General features: G+C 37.3%; 1 long non-coding RNA gene across 2 annotated transcripts; it reads right to left on the bottom strand.

The window, feature by feature from the left end:
- On the bottom strand, positions 273–18,212 carry LOC110388260. Of its 2 annotated transcripts, XR_002432837.1 has the most exons (5): positions 17,650–18,212; positions 17,282–17,340; positions 10,880–10,958; positions 8,631–8,721; positions 273–1,162 (listed from the first exon to the last, which is right to left on the bottom strand). It is a non-coding gene; the product is annotated as an uncharacterized LOC110388260 (long non-coding RNA). The 2 variants fall into 2 exon arrangements; XR_002432836.1 differs by lacking the exons at positions 17,282–17,340; positions 17,650–18,212 and having other exon boundaries at positions 10,880–11,137.

The raw sequence follows: 19,373 nt of genomic DNA, 5'->3' as shown, positions 1-19,373 counted from the left end.
TTTGAAATGGAGCATAGATGACAATGTTGGAGGGAAGCAAGCCACTAGCAATGTGAAGACAGAAAATTTACAGCTGATTTAGAAATACACTGTATGTCAGCAAAAAGCTGTCTTATGAAGAATAAACATCATAACTTTCCACCACAAGAGAGGGAAATTTTATTTTGAGAGTATTCTCAGGTATAATCTGACGGAGGCTGAAAATCAGCTGTGGAGATAGTAATAGGATTAACAATACTGAAAAGGCAAATAGAAAAAAAAAATCAGAAATCTCACTTTTCTATTGATGTTTTATTGAGTTAACAGTAACATAATTCTCTGATATCATGAACATTACCCCAGCTGTCTATGTTAGAGGCTTAAAATGAGAGTTACACTTCTGTCTTTTCAAAGGAGAAGAAACAAGTATGCCAGCAATACTCAATCTGCTATGGGTTCAACACTGAGGTACAAAATGGTCAGCTTGTTACATTCTTATTATACATTTACTGAATGACAACTGGCGTTAAGAATAAAGAATTTTCCCTTTTCCATGGAGAGAGAAAATTGAAAATATTCTTTTAGTCACTTACATTTTTTCACCTAAATTTTATTCACCACATTGTACTTCTATTTAATTACAAATAGTCAATAAAATTGGAATTCCAGATTATCTTTTCAGCATATAAATGGATAATGTTATTTGCAATATTCACCATAAGGATATTATAAGAATGATATCAGATTTTGAAGGAATAACATTCTGCACTTTCATATTTAGTAGTCATTGGGATAACCACTACATAGAAGAAAATCCTTAATATAAGATTGAAGAACAATGTTGATGCACTTAGAAAATGTACGGTGGACAGCCACTACAGAAGCTTAAGAAATTCAGGTGGATTAATTACTAAATTACTAACAATTACAATTTTTCAGAAAGACAGTGAGCTGCTTTGCACACTAGCCAGCCCTGTTAGGACTGTAGCAGTTTGCAGTTGTTTTAGCAATGGTTACAGGAAAGCAACTCTTCCCTTGGATCATGAAAGGTATGTTGTTATTGTAATGAAGACATTTCAAGGGAGCACGTGCAATCTCTGGCAGATGGAGGACAAAAAACTTTTTTAAAAAAACTCAGCCTGTTCATGCTTTGCCACATCAGCTCTGCTGCCTCAGCTGCAGTCTGTTAAGCACAGAGAAAGGGAGAAAACACAGGGTTAAAACCACAGCCCCTGACAAAAACACATAATTCACTGCAACACTGAGCACTTCTGAACCTTTGTATTCATGAAACAAAACAATCAGGCTTGTAATTAGCTATTACACCACAGTAAGAAAGAGAAGTCTTCCCACTCCCATTTGTCTTTTTGATCATTTACAAGGCAATAGTGAGAATCATACAATCATAGAATCATTTGACTTGGAAGACAACCTTAAAGCCATCTGGTCCAACTGCCCTGCAATGAGCAGGGACTCCATTAAGTAGATCAGGTGCTCAGAGCCCAGTCCAGCCTGACCTTGGGTGTCTCCAGGGACAGGGCATCTACCATCTCTCGGGGCAATCTGTTCCAGTGCCTCAACACAATTACTGTAAATAACTTCTTATAACCAGTCTAAATCTCTCCTCTTTTAGTTTGAAACCATTTCCCCTTGTCCTGTCAAGGCAGACCCTGCTAAAGAGTTTGTTCCCTTTCTTCCTACGGCTCCCAGTACTGAAAGGCCGCTCTCAGGTCTCACCAGAGCCTTCTCTCCTTCAGGTGGAACAGCCTCAGGTGTCTCAGCCCATCCTTGCAGGATTTGTATCTGAATCTCGTTCATAATCCTTGTAATGTCCTAAAAATTGTTCTTAGTTTGATTTTTAAAGTTTCAGTCATCCTGAGGCAGTTACTAAATGAGCTGGTAGCTCAAAAGAAAATCGAACGCTATCTTCTAGGAGCTGGTACACTCCAGCAAGTCTCTCCCATCAGAAGCACAATAGGGCACAGTGGGGAGGTCAGAACAGATGTTATCCCATGAGAAAAAATTGAACTGGCGCTCAAATTCTGTCACAGGTTATGGGAGCAGTTTAGCAGATGAAGGATTACTTTCAGTAACAATTAATTACTGAACAGAAAAGTATTTACAAATAACTATGAGGTGCTTAGGTTAGATTTTATTTTGTTATGTAACTCTGTAAATTATACAGTAGTGTTCCTCTGTGTTATTTAGCTAATGACAGAACATTAAATAGTCACTCACAGTATACTCTGTCCTTTGAACATATTCCTTCTTCTTTAGGTATGCATAGTCATTTGACATTAAGAAAGTCTATATTAATTGATTTAAATTAATTAAAATACAGCCAGACTGATTCTTATATGCCACCTTGTGGAAAATCAAGGACATTTTCTTATCCAGTAGCTGACACTGGAACCTCTGAACTCACAAAGAACCACTGGGAGCTACAAAAACATCTGAGTGAGAAAGATAAAATATTACTGCACTGGGATATAGCTGCTGACAATACAGCTGCTGACAAGACAGCTGCTGCATGACATCTATTAGCAACAAGTACTAAATGAAATATATATATGTATATATATCACATATTTCTATCTGACTCTTTCTTACAGCATGTTTTCACCATGGATTTCTTTAAATGTGGTCAAAACACACTACAGAGATGAAACAGGTATGAAGTGTCACACTTAACCAGTGGCAATAGAAGAAAATGTGTAAATCCAATCGATAAGAGGTGGTTTTCAAGCAAAAAGAAAGCTTTGAATGCAGTGTTTAAAAATCATAATTATGATACTGGTGTTTTCACGTTACTCAGATATCTTTTATCATGTTTGTATAACTTCTCCACAACGGCTGATCATTCATGAAACACAATGCTCTGGTAAAACATCGAACATGAATACTTTACACATTAATCAATAGCAGATCTCAGTATTATTTAAAAAATATTCACCAGATGAAAATACAGGTTTCACAGAAAAAATCAGAATCATTTCAGCAGAGGCAAAATCAAAATCTCACCCATTATATACAAAATTGAAAATGTTTCCAGTTTTACTTTCTCCATAAGTTTGTTACACATTCTCCAAGTGAACTGCATGTGCTGCAAAAGAAAAGGTATCTGGAAGAGAATATTTTGAAAAGCAACCCGGACAGATTATTATGCTTTCTTCTTTGCCTAGATTAATGCATGAAAATAAGAACTGAGGTAATTAATATCATTTATTAATTTTAACAGGTCTATGAGATAATGATGACATTTAAAAAGTTCAGGAAAAGAAATCAGAAAAAATTATTCTCTGCTTTTTAAGCAAGTGTTGTTTAGAGACTTAAGGAATACAGCTCGGTTTTTCATCCTAGACGTGAGTCAAGAATATTATAAGTAAGGTAACAAAATGGACATCTCGCAGGTCCTCTAAATGACACTAAGGCAAATGATATAGAGCATCATAGCAGTGACTCGGGCTGAGATAAGGAAATGATGTGCTATCATGCCTGCTGGAACGACCACCAAGCTCTTGCAGTACACCCCAGGTAGCTCCAGTGAAACTGATGGGATCATTCTGAGATGAATCATGACAACTTACCAGCTCAAACACTGTTTAATCTGGTCAGTGATTCAAGCTACCCTCTAAACAAGAACGCCATTGTTTCTCTCACTGAATGAAGTTTTTTTTCTTGATAATACGCTGTTAAAAGACTTTGGGTATGCCTTGGGTACTGAGTATTAAGTAGATAAATTATGGTAAAATTATGGGAGCTTTTTTATTTCTTGACAAAATTACATAAATTCAAAGTGAAATACATCTGATGTACATGCATTTTCATGCCTTTTTTGGTATACTTAGAGAAAATAAATGAATTTTCCTATGAACCTTCAATTCCAGGAGTGTGGGGGGCAGTTACGTGGGTTTTTCACTTGTATTTTTCATAAAAGTACATTGCCAAAAATATTCCAAACTCCCAAGGACTGTAATAAAAGGCTATGTGCAGGTTAATGGATTATATTGAAAATCCAGTGCATTCAAATGTGAAAGAAGGGGGTGTGGTTTTCTCTTTCTGTTTCTTCACAACTTTTATTCTCTCCAAACCAAATGCATAATTTACATTCAATCAAAAATGCATTTAGAGCTCTCTCCTGTTGAAAACAGCTGTGGCACTAGCTGTGAAACAGCCCAACCTACTCAACACAACAGGTGCCATTCTCCCGCATCCTACACAGAGCTGCTACTAACCTTTTCCTTGCCAGACAGCATGTCTCTTCCAGCTGACTGTACACAGAGTCCTGAAAGAGTTTAGGACCCTTTTCTGGCCTTCCTGGCCAGAACGAGAAACAGTAATTTCAGAGAATCACAGAAGGGCTGAGGTGGGAAGGGACCTCTGGAGGTCACCTCGTTCAACCCCTGCTCAGGAAGGGATACTTAGAGCAAAGTGCTCAGGATCATATCCAGGCAGCTTTTGAAGACCTCCAGAGAATCATAGAATACAGTGAATCACAGAATGGCTTGGGCTGGAAGGGACCTTAAAGCTCACCCAGTTCCAATCCCCTGCCATGGGCAGTGCCACCCAGCAGTTCAGGCTGCCCAGGGCCCCATCCAACCTGGCCTTGAGTGCCTCCAGGGATGGGGCACCCACAGCTTCTCTGGGCAGCCTGTGCCAGTGACTGAATTCAAATGTCATTTGAATGTAAAGCTTCCCTAGAAGTGCAGATGAACTTCTTTTCTTCAGTTTGCTCATGTTTATGAGGAAACTAAAGAAGGTAAAGGCAGTACTTGACTGCCAGCTATAAAGACATAGAAATCCTCTCCTGGAAGGGTAACATACCAGTCCAAATGCATACAGCCTCCTCAGATCAGCTGCCTGACCTATTATAGAGGGACCACATTTCTTCCAAAGGAGCTACACGTTACTTTGCCACTTCCATACAAGATTTAAGTAGACTCAGTGCCAGTATTCCTGATGAGTCTTTCTTGAAGAAGCAGCTAACGATATAAGCTACAGAGAGTATATATTCTGAAAAGGCTGACTTAGAAATTGGAAATCTCTTCTCAAAGTGTTATCCTGACTATAACTTGATGTGGCCTGTAAAATTTGTAGGGAGAAAAGCAGGACTAACATTTGGAGGACTCCTTAATGTTCATACATACCAATAATCAAAGCAGAAACTGAAGGATTAAACAATATTTACATATACTCTGTGAAATGCCCATGAAAGAAAATTATTATTTTCTGAGTATGAGTATTGAATATTGAGTATGAATACGAGTATTCTGAGTATGTGGAAAATTCAACTTCATAATTTGAAGCGTTATTCATACTTGATGTCTCATTCTCCGTGGTTTTGTGTCCGGGAATTACAGTGTTTAGATGTGAAAACAGAGATTAAATTCCCACAACCAACTGTTCAAAATAGCTCTCTGGGAAGCTCTTCAAAACAGATTGACAGACTCTGTAGTTGTCTTCCAAAACACAATTAAAGCAGCTCCTCACTACAGTGTTTCTCAGTGAGGCAGCTGCCTGCTTTAGGTAATCTGCTCTTTAAGGTAACAGAAAATCATCTAACAAATAAACTGCCCGGTAACATCCTGGACGTATTCCTTCCTAAATACAAGCCTTTTCAAAGAGATATTGTATACTGGAGATCTATGATCAAATCTGAGAAGGACAAAATATTACAACTGAAAAATATCCAAAATGCAGTGCTGTCCAGGCAGTGACATTCTTCTTGGGATCCATCAGATAATTTGCCTTAAAGTACTCTCCCACTGCACAACTGCAGAGTTTGAAGGGCCACACTGTGATATAAAAAGGTACATTTTGTTATGAACGGCATTGCAGTTTTGTGAACAATGGCATGTCAGAATGGTTTCAATAAATCCCCTCCTAACAAGGAAGGTAATATCCTGCAATTTTGAATTTTCAAAAGACTGGAAGTAGCATCTTTCTGTGATGCAAGAAAGCAAATCCTTGACAGATCTGAAATGCTAAATGGGGATTCAGCTACCCTCTCTTCTCCCCATATCATCTTGCAAAGACATAAAATGCAGTTGAAATGTTCTGCAACCAGGTATCTGTTTATAGAATAAAAATTGAACTGGCCACTGTAAATAGCTTTCTAAAACACACTCTACTTGCACACACTTCAGGTGCTGAGTAATTAATTGGTAGCTGAAGGCCCACTATCACGTTTAACAGCAGTAACAAAGTTGAACATTAAATTGCTCAAGTAAAGACACTGTTGGGGATTCCATGAGGACTGTAAAATATAATACATCACAATTAAAATGGAGGAGGAAAAAAAAGAGTAGATGAAATTATTTTCAAGGCTCAGCCACAGGAGAGGTGCTGTATTCTCCTATGAAATTCAGTAGCTTAGTTTAGGACGACCCATATATATATACATATATGAGCTTTTTGTATAAGATTTATATTATTACAGTGAACTTAGTAGCATCTTTCGAGATGCAGAGCTGTTATACAGAGGTCTGCTGAAATTCCAGCTATTGTTTGAGTATGGACTACTCTCTGTAAGCTAACTGGAAAGTTGATTATTCCCCTGCTCTTTCTTCCCCATCCCAACTCACCCCCTTAAAATAATTTTTAATGTAGCAATCTACAAGAGAATTAAATCGAAGTAGTCTCTTTATAGAAAACGACTACATTTCTATTCAATATTTTTTGCTCTACAAGCAGTAATGTTATACCAATAATTCTAGGTGTTGTTGTTCATACTCTTAGAGCTAGCTACCTTACACATGTTCACTTTCACTGGGATAAACAACTCTAGTATCTGTTACTTAAGTAATAGAAAATATTCAGAAGGGCTAAGTGTCTTCCCAGGTCTTAGCAACACAGCAAGATTAGCAGACAAGGGAGGGAATTTCCTCTGTCCTGAAATAAGACTTTTCATGTATTCCCTCAGTTCTTAATAGGTTTGTGCTCATTACCTTCAACAACATGTTTCGGAAGATGACATTTGAGAAAAATACTCTTTTATTACTGATTCAGCCCATCACAGAGTTTCCCAGTATGGTACAGCTTTTTGAAACGAATAATTTAAATCTTCTATCGTGAAAAAAAGTCTTTTAAATATTCAAAACTCACTGCTCCTTTGATCCAGCCAAATATTTCTCCCCTAAAATTCACAGTTGCTAAGATATGTATGTCTGAAACACACACATTCTTGCTGCTCTCCCTAAGTCTATTTTTTTTTTATTGCAGCAGTTTCCAGGGAGCCAAACCAAATCTGAAGAACCCACTTTTCTATACAGGCAATTTTATTTTCTTCCTTATTCACTCTAATCCTCAAGCCTTTTATTTCATTCTGCCACTCCTCTGTAATTCCAGTCTACATAACCTATTCTATGCTATCTTGTTATTATAGGTAACAGTGTGAATTTACCACAAAGAACCTTACATTTTATATTTTACAAAAAAATATGCTAGGTTTTCATGATTCCTAGAATTGGTTATCTATGGTTGTAACAAATATTGTGATATTCATGTAGAAAATACTCCTTTTCTATCACAAACCTAGTCCATTCCTTGTGTCATTAACACCAGTGGCAAAAATAGTCTCTGTGGTTCTCTCTGTTGCCAGTTCTTCATGACAACTCATTCATTTGTAGTAAAACAAAACTATTCCTCTCCTGCTTGGAAGTTTCTGCCCTATGCAAACATTTTCAAATAATTCAGTTCATTAGATCAAAGGCTTCCTCTGAAGTAAAAGAACTCTTCATTCCTTTGAACAGAGAGACTTTACTTTTTTCTGTTGTACTTTATGTGGAATAAATCTAGTGGATTAGGTCAGAGAGAACTGAACCACATGAATTCTTGACAGAGACTACGATACAAACAGGGTAATAACTTGGATATATTTAACAATGGAGAAAAGAAGCCTGAATTTCAGGCTGGAAAAAAAGCCTGCAGCTGTGTATAAACTGTAGCTCTGTTATATCGTCTGTATTGAAAGGGAAAAAAAAGTAAAAATAGATAAACCAGTAAAAAGAGCTTATCAATTTAGCTTTGCCTTGGACAAGTCACCTCAGAGAATCACAGAAGGGTTGAAGTGGGACAGGATGCTCAGACACCATCTGCTACACAGCCCTCTTGCAGCAGGGTCAGCTGGCTCAAAGAGTCCGGGGCCTTGCTCCATGTTTTGAGCATCCCTAAGGAGAGACACTTCTCAGCTTCTTTGGATTATCTGTGTCACTCTTTGATCCCCCTCATGATTAAAAGTTCTTTCACAGTATCCAGTCAGGATTTCCTTCATTGCAACCTCCATCTCCCTGACAACCTTCCATGAGGTAGCTGCAGAAAACAACAAGGTCTTCCCTTCACCTTCCCACCCCAAGGCTGAATAAACCCTTTTCAAATTCCAAGGGAATGTTCTAAGTAACAATTGTCTCAGGAATTGAAGAATGGGATATACTTTTGTATTGAAACACCAGGCGGTGATAAGTGACTTGTGTGAGATTGGAAGAAAAAATATAGGTCCTTAAAAGTAATATTCAAAGTTGAGTCTCTGTGATAAAAAAAATACCATTCAAAACGTAAAACTCATAGGAGAGAGAGAAGAAACAGAATGGGAGAAAACACATTTTAGAGCTGATATATTCAAGACGGAATTGGACTAATATAACATATCTTACCTTTCCAATAGGAGAGGAGATACTGGAGAGGTGAAACTAACTGGAGGTCAATGGAAGAGAGCTCTGGTGGATACGCCAAATGGAAGACATTCTGTAATAACAGAAAATTTGAAATTGGAGTTCCACTGGAAAAATCATCAAATGAATGAAAAAAAAAAAAGGGAAGGGACAGCTTTGATCTAAGAATTAAATAACATTAAAGAAAATAAACCAATGAAAAATATAAAACCTTTCTGCTTGTTACATCCAGTGATATTCATATGAGAGTGACATTCATATGAGTTGTTCAACATATAAGTAAAATTGCTTTACAATCTCCATTTCTGAATATAATTGCACAAATTTAACTGCAAATATATTCTATTCCTCAGCATCTTTATTACTGACATTGCATAAAAATGAAAAAGAAATGAAAAAGAAACAAGTAAGGTTGTGAACGAAGTGCAGGACAGGGTCTGAGCTTATACAGCAGCTCTTTAATGCTTAGTCCTACTAGGAAGGTGACTTTTAATGTAAAATAATTTGTGAAAATGAAATTACTCAGAGACAACGGTTGTAACACAAATTACTATTTCATCGAATTGCTAAGGCACTGTGTTTATGTACATTCTCCACAATGCAACAATATAATAATCTGTGTTATAATCAATCATTCGGTACATGGCTGTATATCTGATCTGCCTGTAAATATCTGATTTGTAACAAGTTTGACCTCCTACATTCAAAAATAGCTACCAAAAGTAGAGATTCTGTATTGTACAGCACAATTAGATTCAAAATATAGCATCTTACGTGTAGCTTCAGATTTGGTATCACCAAAATTAATAAGATTATTTTAATTTCATTATTGTAACATATTACCTTTGTTCTCAGCTCCTAAACCTGCTGATTGCAGCTCAGATGATGAATAAACATTTTTAGTTAGAATGGCCTCTGAATTTTCTTCACTTATGTTTCAACAAATGTTTCAATAGGAATGCAGGAATTGTAGTCAACTGAATTAATATGCATTTATACACTGTGACACCAATACATTTATACAAAAATAAATGCTGTGGGTTTGAAAGAAATCACAATTCCTTTATGCAAGAAACATGGAAAAAAATAAACCACTACAAAAAAAAAAAAAAAAAAAAAACTAAAAAAAAAAAAAAAAAAAAAAAAAAAAGAGGCTTTTCATTTATCCTAACAAATTCAGCACTACCAGTGGGAATGAAGAAATCAAAACTGAGCAAGCAGTCTCTGCAATTTGCAAATGTAGATACTTTTATTTATTTATTTTTAAAAGATCTGCAGAGAATGATTTACTGCACAGCCAACAGTTTCCCTTGGAACTAGCTATGCTTAAACATCTGGGTTAATATAAGGAGACGGAAGAAAAGCTGGGACAGCCTGCCTTTTCTTGCTTTTAATACATTAGAAGAGCACCCGGAGGCCCTCATCAGAAGTAATCAGCTTCACAACTCCAAGTTTAAGAAGTTCAACAGAGACGTGCTTAATTATCTGAATACGCTTTGCACGGCCACTGACCAGGTTGTAGCCAGGGAATACAGAACATTAGATAGCACTGCACTGGCTACATCAGGTCATCACATCACGCAATCCCACTCAGGAGGAAGATAGATGCATGACAAGCACTTGCTTTCTATGTCAGACTGGACTAAGAAGTTGAATGCAAAGGCACTTCAAATCTTTCTGCCATTTAAAATAAATAAATAAATAAATAGGCCAAACAAAATCACCACTTTCAGGATTGCCAGTCTCACACACAAGTCTCTCGACTGAGAGTAATTATCTGATGCTGCTCAGATTCTGATACTGAGCAGGTATGGTGTTGGTGTCAATTTTATTCTTTAGATATCTTTCCTTAGAGCAACTGCAGTTATAAAATTATACATGAATTTTAATAAATCTAAATCTTTGCTGTGGATTTGTTATACTACAGTTTCCCTCTCTACCTTCATTCCATGTTAGCATTCCCCAGCTCAGGGAAATATCACTAAACAGAATTACTGAATTTTTTTATACCAAAATGCCATAGCTTGCTCTCTGTCTTGACATTTTCCTGATCAATGAGTTGCTAGTGCAAATACGAACGTTGATATTTAACCTTCTATGTGCAAAGAAAGATTATGAGCTGCTTCCAGATTTCTCAAAGGCCAAGCAGTTGGACGTGAAGGAAGCAGCCCACAACTATGAGGAGCCTTAGTGAGAACACATCAGACAGACAAGCCAGAGATGACACTCACCTGTACAAGAAGCAAGAAAACAAGGTTGAGGAAAAGGTTCTTGTCCTCTAAGGGCTTCTACGAATACTCAAAATGTTCTCTTGAAGTTTAAAATTAAGTGAAAGAGAAAGTAGATCTGGTCAAAAAATTAATCGTAGAATCATCATAGAATCATATAATCATAGAATTATTTGAATTGGAAGGGACCCTCAAAGGCTGAATAGCCCAACTCCCCTGCAATGAACAGGGACACCTACAGCTCGATCAGGTGAGCAGAGCCCTGTCCAGCCTGACCTTGAATGTCTCCAGGGATGGGGCATCCACCACCTCTCTAGGCAACCTATGTCAGTGCCTCATCACCCTAAGTGTAAAAAACTTCTTATATCCAATCTAAATCTCTCCTCTTTTAGTTCAAAACCATTTCCCTTTGACTAAATGACTAAATAGCAGACCCTGCTAAAAAGTTTGTCCCCTTCCTTCTTACAGCCCCCCTTTAGACACTGAAAGGTCATACCCTGGTCGCCCCAGAGCTCTCTCCAGGCTGAACTGCTCAGCTTGTCCTCACAGGGAAGATGTTCCATCCCTTGGATCATTGCTGTGGCCCTCCTCTGGACATGCTCCAATGGGTCCACAACTCTCCTTTACTGAGGACTCCACATCTGGACTCAGTACTCCAGGTGAGGCCTCGCCAGCACAAAGCAGAGGGGCAGGATCACCTCCCTTGCCCTGCTGGCCACACTTCTTTTGATGCAGCCCAGGATAGGGTTGGCTTTCTGGGCTGTGTGAGCACATTGCTGGCTCATGTCCAGCTTTCCATTCACCAGTATCCCCAGGTCTTTTTCAGCAGGGCTGTGCTCCATCCTTACATCCCCCAGCTTGTACTGATAGTGGGGATTGCTACAACCCAGATGCATCACCTTGCACTTGCCTTTGTTGAATCTCATGAGGTTCTCCTGGTCCTATTGCTTGAGCCAGTCTTGGCGTCTCTGAATGACATCCTGTCCCTCAGGCATGTTGATCACACAACACAGACTGGTGTCATCATTAATAAGAACATTTCTGATACTAAATTTGATGTTCTCTTGTTTCTTATCTGAGTTGTCCATACCCAGATTTCCAATACCTTGGGGATACAGGTAGAAAGGACTGCCTGTTGTCTATGATTTGTATAAGACAGAGATATATAACAATTCAAGAAATATGTAGAAGGCTTTTACAATTGTCCATGGTCCAAATGTCCTCTTGGATTTTCCTACTTCTAGTATCAACTCGCAAGATTCACAGTCAGAAAAAACCTTTTTCCATCTATGTTCAGCCTATCTTCCCTGGTGAAATATAGTAGAATTTGCACCCCCAACACTTCCAGTTGCATTACCACTAGGGCACCAATTTCTCACCTTGCCCCTCCCGGCAGAACAGCTATTTTCAGTCTGAGAACATTTGAGTATTTTACATGTATGACTTTCAACCTCTCATTGTAAATAAGAATTTGGATTTTAGTGTTAGGCTCCTAGATAATTTAGATGTCAACAATAAAATAGACTGTGTGTGTGGCTCCAGCAATCCAATGGTTCCATTCCTTTGCAGTTAAAGAAAAATCTCATCACATTCTTGCCAAGGTCAGTGAGTCCTTGGGAAAGAAGCCAGTGAAACAGGGCCTGGCAAGTTGGAGACACTTTTCCAACTACATCTACAAAACAAAAAGGTGGAAGCAGAACAGTTCACCAGTATATCTTACAAGGAAAAGCTTGATTACACTTCTAAAATACTCAGCACTGTGGGCTTTTGCTTGTTTTCTCCATGAATAACTGCAATGCATCATCTTCCACTCTGGAAGGAAGTTCTGGATGTGCCATTCCAATTTCCATAGCAGATATAGGACATTATGCACAATAAGTCTGTTTTGTTCTGATTTTTTATGTGCAAGATTCTGCTTTCCATTAGAAATTTTAAGGAAAAAAAAAAAAAAGCAAAACCCACAGTATTTAAGTAGAATTCTGCCACAAAGTGGCAGAATTATGTGACAGCTAGATGATGTGACTGGTCTGAGTGCTTAAACATGTACTAGCTTAAGCAGTCTTTAGCACAGGTAGTTTGTAGAATGGAAACTGGTAGTTTGTAGTATTGAAACGATTTAGGCCCAGACATAACTTTGTTTTCATTCTCATTTGTTTTCCATTCCCAATAGAGTAGGATGGGTGTCTTCATGTAGCATTTCCATCTTCAACTGTTACACTTTACACCAATGTTCCGTTCCTCTGACTACTGAAGAAGTTGCAAAATCAAAATTGGTGAACAAATTTCACATCACAAGGTACTTACCTATTTTAATTACTTTTCCACATACTGAGAATATCTGAAGATTGATTAATATAATCTGGCTTCATAGAAAATTGAGTTAATAAAACATAATAACTTTACTATGCTTTCCAGATGGGGAATGTAAAATCTTACCAAGAAAAAGAAAGTTTATGTTTCAAAGAAAGATTACAAATCTGTATAAAAACTATAACATATATACTTGCACATGAACAGACTTGCAAATCCTAATAGAAAGTGTAGTCTTAATTACATATGGGTTTTTAATATTGCCACATAAGGAAAAATAAAAATGGGAACTCATCATTTTCTTCTACATTACTAAAGTAAATTTTAAATAATTAATTATTAAAGATTAAAATGATAAACGATAAAAATTAAATGCAAGCAACTTACACTCAGTTAAATGGATACAGAAATTTAACAGTGAATATCTTTATGTCTGATGCTTAAGAAAGGGCATTTCAATTTTCAGTTTCCATTCTTTTTATTTCTTATTCAGCCCTTCTTATCTAGAAGGAAGGGCTGTTTTACAGAAACGTATTCACTGTTTACTATATTATGCTGTACCATATCAGTAATACCCAGAGAAGAATAATACATACAACACGTGACTGGAGAGATAGGAACTAGAAAGACAATATAAGAAGACATAATTAAGGTGTTGTAGTTAATAACAGAAAGCCTTTAAATATAAATATTTGGAATGCTTTTTAATCTACAAAACATGCAGGTAGGTTATGACATTTTATCTTCTTGGGACATTCCCTGCATTGATCAGTCCAGCATTAACATGGAGTAAAGTAAGAATTGTTCATCCACTGGAGAAAATGCTAACAAATTGGTTCTAAATATGTGCTGCAGAACTGGTTACAAAAAAAGCAAAACCTAACTGAGCTGTTGTAAGCAGCAAGATTAACTCCCCAGCTAAGCAATTTGCAACTGTTTAAAGTAGGATGTGTTCATTTTCAGTTTCTGTAAAACTTGTGGAAGAGTCTATTTACTCAAGCATGATAATTTCTATGTCTTTTTAGCTGAATTCACTATTTCATGTGATTCAAAACCAATCCTTTCCTTTTTAAAAAAGTTTGTAGAAGTCATATTGTTCAATGTCTTATAGTTTAGTATAATTCAGAACATGACATTTTTTTCCTTTTGTGGATGCTTTGTAGCATAGAGCCTGAATGTTAACTAAATGAATTTTTTCCTCCTGCAAGTGTCTTTGGCTCTGACAATTCTCATTATAGACCAGTGAGAAAATTTTATCTTCCTTAATGAGGTTTTCCACCAATTTGCTTGATCTTCCACTGTCTATCCCACCGATCTTCATTAAACTGAGACAGTGAAAATATTCACATCTCATTTGACTCCCTGTTCTAATGAGCCAAAGGCTATCCCATCTGCTGGACAGTACTGACTGCGATTGCTTCATCTTCAGTGAGACAGCTGTAGACTCACATTTAAAATCTGCCCTAAAATGGTGTATTTTCTCTCTTACTGTTTCTCAAAACAAATGTTTTGGTGTTTAGATGTGTTTATATTCTTTAATGCATGCCAGTTATTTTATCATCTGAATGGTGATGCCTTTGTAGACTTCGGATTGTGTAGATGCGGCCAAAACATTTGCAAATACTAGGCCACTTCCAGGAGAAATTGCACTTTTATGGATGTAATCTCTTTTCGTCAGCTTCTCACTCACTACATGCAATATACGCATTCTTGGCCAAATCAGGATGTTATGTATAGAGTTTGTATGTGTGGAGTCACATGAACAGAATAGCATTGATGCAATTAAAAAAAACATAAAGATATGCCGCCAATCAAAAAAAATGAAAATGAATTTTCATGAATATCAAATTACATTTTAATACAATCAAACAAGGTTTATAGAAGAAACTGATTAACTTTTCAGTTCTTTTTTTTTCCTCCCACTTCTGATTCATTAGTTTTTCTCTCTCAAACATTAGAACAAGTTTCAAAGAAAACTTTATATTTGATTCATATGCAGATTATGTTGAGATTTTATAGTCATAAATACTGTGAGTGCAATTTTGGATCCGGATAAGCAAGTAGCAAAAATCCCTTCAGCTTCAGAAAGTTCAGGAATCTAATCCCTATTATCTTCTAACATTTTACTGAAAGCATAATCCTCTAAAATTAACTGTACAGCTATGCTTAAAGGATTATGACCACTGGTTCTCCTTGAGGTCACCACTAGGGAAGATAAATTTATTAACAACATGCATAATGGGACAGAATGCACTATAAGGAAGCCTGTGGATAACAGCAAATTCAGTAAGCTCGAGGGCAGGGCTGCTATTTGGAGGGACATCAAGAGTCTGGAAAATGGGCTCACTGCAACCTGAAAAGATTCAACACAGATACATGCAGACTCCTGCAGCTGCAATGGAATAACACATGCCAGTAACTGGCTGTGGAATGACAGCCCGGTGGATGAGCTAAAGCAATGACGGCCAAATACATTACTGGGGTGCATTAGAAAGAGACCAACAGATTAAGGGAAGTGATTCCTCCCTGTTTAGCACTTGAGACTGAGTCCAGAATATTCTGTGCAGTTTTGAGATTCCTAATACAGGGAAGATTCAGAGAAATTGGGCAAGGCCACTTTAGGGCCACCAAGGGGATCTACTTAATTACACTCAGATGTTTTGCTCTGCTAGACATAACAACTGCAATGCAATTAACTGTTTAATCCATTTTCTTCACATAATTCCAGGATATAAACTTCTGTCAGAAAATTCTGTTAATAGGTGCACCAGCACAGGCTTGTAGTGGATGGCTGGAAAACTGTTTTGCAGAAAAGAACATGAGGACCTGGTGGACAGCATGCTGATCATCAGTCATCAGCATCCACCTCCGGCAAAGAAGGCCAGCAACGTCCTGGGCTACATTAGGCAAAGTATTGCCATTAAGAAGAGGGAGGTAATTCTTCCTCTCTACTTGGTACTGGTGAGACACAGTTGGAGTGCTGACTCCAGTTCTGGGCTCCCTGTACAAGACAGACCTGGACATACTTGAGCAAGTACTGTGAAGGGATGCAGTGATGATCTAGTGACTGAAACTTCCACTGTAGGACAGGAAGCTGAGAGAGCTAGGACTGTTCAGGCTGCTGAAGAGAAGGCTCAGGGCAGATCTTATCGATGTGCACAAATACCTGATGGGCAGAGCAAGGAGTACAGAGCCAGGCTCTTCACAACCAAGGTCTTCTCATTGCAGTGACAGAACTCAAGGCAAAGGGCACAAATTTAAATGTAACGCATTCAATTTAAATGTAAGAAAAATGTTTATTTTTTTACTCTGAGGTTAAACTTGCACAAGTTTATCAGAAAAGTTGCGAAGTCTGCAGCCTACCAGCCTGAATCATTCAGCAATTCTGTGAAGAGTAATGTAGTTAATAAGACAAAAAGCTTCAGCATGCCAGAAAATTGAAAGATTACCTTTTTTCTACAACATTGATATCCTGAAAACCATACAAGCATCTTTAATAGAGTAAGAGAGTCAAGAAGTCAGTTGGGTGTCTCAGAAAATCCACTTCCACGGTAAAGACAACATTTATAAAACAGACTTTCATGGGCCTTGAAATGGAGTTAATAAGGGTCCTTCTGAAGGGAAAAAGACTAGTTTAGTCTGTCAACATATCAGTAGAAAGAAGGATAGTTTTGTACTCAGTGACAAGCCGCTGAAAAAAAAACACAGACCTGGGAACTTCTACTTCAGAAGAACAATTGTTTCTACAGTCTTCTTTCCATAGGAAGTCAATAGAAGCCTTACCCAAAATTATATATTCTACCTCATATTTTAATATAGAGCAGACTTTAATACAGCGCCAGACAGGAACAGGCAAACCAGAGCAAATATACTCTTACCTGTTCTTAGCATTTTTTGTCAATTTAAATCTATAGAATATGGTACAGACTTCACTTAATACCTACAAATTCTGTCAACTTGGAAGAAACAGGCACTTTCAGGTAACAGCTCACCTTTTCAGATAGCTATTCTAGGTGACAGGAGTCGTACACTAGAAGTGCCTTCTTTGTTTAGAATATAAAGAGAGCCTGAAGGAAATAGTTTAGGAATACGTACAAAGTTGACACCAACTTTGGATCAGCTGAGCCCCATCCCTTCTGTTCACAGTTCTGGATCTGTAATTAAAATTGACTTTAAAGTATTCACAAATTTTCTGAAGTCTTGCTAAACAGAAGTATTCAAAAAATGCTGTAATAAATCTTAACAAGATCATATGCTATGTAAGGGCATGCAATGGAAAGTGAACAAAAAGTTACTGTAAGGAATCACACATTACTAAGAAACTCATTTGGCACAATAAAGATCAAGACTTCATCTGCTATTTAAGGGTCATTTTCTGTTCTCTGCTTGTTTCTGAACTACTTCTAACAGTGTTATATTTTAAAGCTTAAAAATTCCATGTGCCAATATAATTTTGTACTTACTAGAATTAATTTTGCTCCGTGGGTAATGGTCCAGAAACAAGAAGTTTCTCACTACATCCAACAGAAAAGCATCTTACATATTCAGACAAATCTTCAGCATTGTGCTACAGTAAGCACTGAATGAGGAGGCATATTTCCCAGGTCAGAACACTCCTGCTAAATCTCCGATCCATTAAGGAGACCACAGGAAAGCTATGCTACATGCAGAGAAATTCTTGGCGTGCTACCCAAAGACATTAGAAGGCAAAGCCTGATAAACAGTGATTATTTGAAGTCTGGTGTCCTGAACCAGAGCGGGTTAGAAAGGCCTGTTCTAGATGAAGAAAATTAAAGGCCATGTTTATCTTTTTGCCAAAGAAATCTTCACCAATTTAAAAGCCCAGACTTCACAAACACAATGTGGGTTTTCACCTCTCCTTCATTCCCACAGATATGCAGCACCTTCTGCCATTGTAGTCAATTTCTCTTCTAATCCTTTCAAACACTGAACTAGTGATCTGCGTAACCTCTCCTCCATGCCAGTGAATGCTGTCCTCTCACAGTAATACTTGCAGGCCATATAAACTCTCTTCTGGGCTTGCCATCAAAGAGAACAAAAAGAAGGAAAAAATATGAGAACTATCAACATAATAAATGTCTGAATAAAGAAAATATACACAAGATGACCTTGTTTAGAGAACTGTGAGGGATATCACAGTTGACATCTAGTACTAAGCCTGTCGGAATCACAACTTCCCAGGCATGAAATTCATTCCTTCTTAAATAGTATCCTACTCTTTGCCAGTCCTTACATTCAAAAATGGAAATGTAGCTTGGTTTTACTCCTTGCTTTATCTTTTTCTTTCTTAAGCAACAATCTGTTTGCTTTTTTAGTGAAATGCTATCTGTGAAATCACTAGAATAGTCTGATCTATTTAACATAAAAACATGTATCCCTAGTTTAAAAATAAAGTAAAATAAATCTAATAGGCTACATGCTTTATGACCAATTTCATTGCAGTAGGAGCTGAATCAGGACCTTTGATGTTTTTTTTTTTTTTTTTTATGATGGCTGCACATAAAGTATGAATTTTCATGAACTTGGTTACAATTTCATTTTGCACATACAGCACAATCTTCTTAAGATGTGAAACAGAACATACAAAAACTACCCTCATTGGTATCAGAAAAGCACCACTGTCAAGATGATATTAACCTTCTATAGAGGAAAAGGATACAACAATTGTCCAAATTTATGCCTCTGTATGTTTCATTACAGGAGCCTGCAATGCATCAGCATATATTGTCTGATTTTCTGAATCATCATGTAAACAAGGTGATTTTATCTCCAGTAGCAAGCTAACCCACTGCAGTATATAATGATAGTATAAATAGACTATAAAGAAACACACCCTAATGGTGGAACCAAGGAAATCAGCATACCGGTAAGATTACTGGACAGAAGAATCTGCATAATTAGATGAAAATAAATAATGGGTCATCTCAGAGCAGCATGCTCAGAGCCAGAATTTACTGCTTGCAGCAGGTAGGTTCTCCTTAACTGGTGACAGGCTGATAAAAAACATCCCTTTCACAATTCAACATAGCATAATTAATAAAATATTCTATTAAACTCTAAGATAACTGTGTTTGCTGCCTATGCAAGAAAAAGGTATCATAGTTCACAGCTGCGGAAAAAGTTTAAAGCTGCAGAATTGGACACTCTGTCTTTAAATCCATATTTT

Source organism: Numida meleagris, chromosome 1 (genome assembly GCF_002078875.1).
Source record: "Numida meleagris isolate 19003 breed g44 Domestic line chromosome 1, NumMel1.0, whole genome shotgun sequence".
NCBI classification, from domain to species: domain Eukaryota; kingdom Metazoa; phylum Chordata; class Aves; order Galliformes; family Numididae; genus Numida; species Numida meleagris.
The sequence above is the reverse complement of the archived record's forward strand: the minus strand, read 5'-3'. Positions and strand labels throughout refer to the sequence as shown.